The 697-nt window shown below is 51.8% G+C and overlaps 1 protein-coding gene across 1 annotated transcript in view; it reads right to left on the reverse strand.

Annotated features, from left to right (window-relative positions):
• Positions 1-697, reverse strand: part of LOC113211748 (facilitated trehalose transporter Tret1-like) — a gene marked incomplete in the record, with an annotated part of 11,779 nt that overhangs the window by 9,274 nt on the left and 1,808 nt on the right.

Consider the following 697-nt stretch of genomic DNA (forward strand, 5'->3'; position numbering starts at 1 on the left):
CGTCCGTTTTTTTGTTTTTTTTGTTTATTCTCAGATTCATTCGGCAGCTTCTGACGCTGAGCGCCTGCGGGACTCAGGGTAGGCTACCCCGCAGAACACGCACGCGCTCCAGGCGAGATGTGGCCTACCCGTCGGGCGCCAAGGGAGCTCGTCCGTGCCGTACTCGGTTTGTGCAAACACGGCGAATGATGTGCGGGTCGTGCACTTTGGTATGATACCAAAGTGATGAAAAGAGCTGGAGGAAAAACATCGCTCGTCCCTACCCTTACTTTTAAAACCACGATCGGTTCACAGCGGCCACCGGGTGAAACCAACGTACCGTCGAGCGACGCTAGTGAGTCTACGTGACGCATTTTTAGACTGTGTTCTGGGGAACTATATGCATTTGAAGAGAATGAAAATGTTTATGTCGGATAGTATAGGTTTGAAAGAAACGACACCAAAATAGAGATACGTGGGAGTCTTAAAAATTTCATAAAAAATTTAGTATTATGTGGTGTGTTTTCCAGAAGTAAACGTACCTCCTGGACGCCTCGCGCGTAACGTAACGACCGTCACTCCACCCGAAGCGTCCGGCGGTCCGACGGACACTTCCATGGCGGCACGCGGCGCAACGAACAGAGTGTCCCGCACCTGGAAGTGTGGCATCCCGGAGCGCGTCTACTGAGTGTGTGAGAGAGAGAGAGATGAGGAGGAG

This window comes from Frankliniella occidentalis, unplaced genomic scaffold, assembly GCF_000697945.3.
Source record: "Frankliniella occidentalis isolate FOCC.00 unplaced genomic scaffold, Focc_3.1 Scaffold9, whole genome shotgun sequence".
NCBI classification, from domain to species: domain Eukaryota; kingdom Metazoa; phylum Arthropoda; class Insecta; order Thysanoptera; family Thripidae; genus Frankliniella; species Frankliniella occidentalis.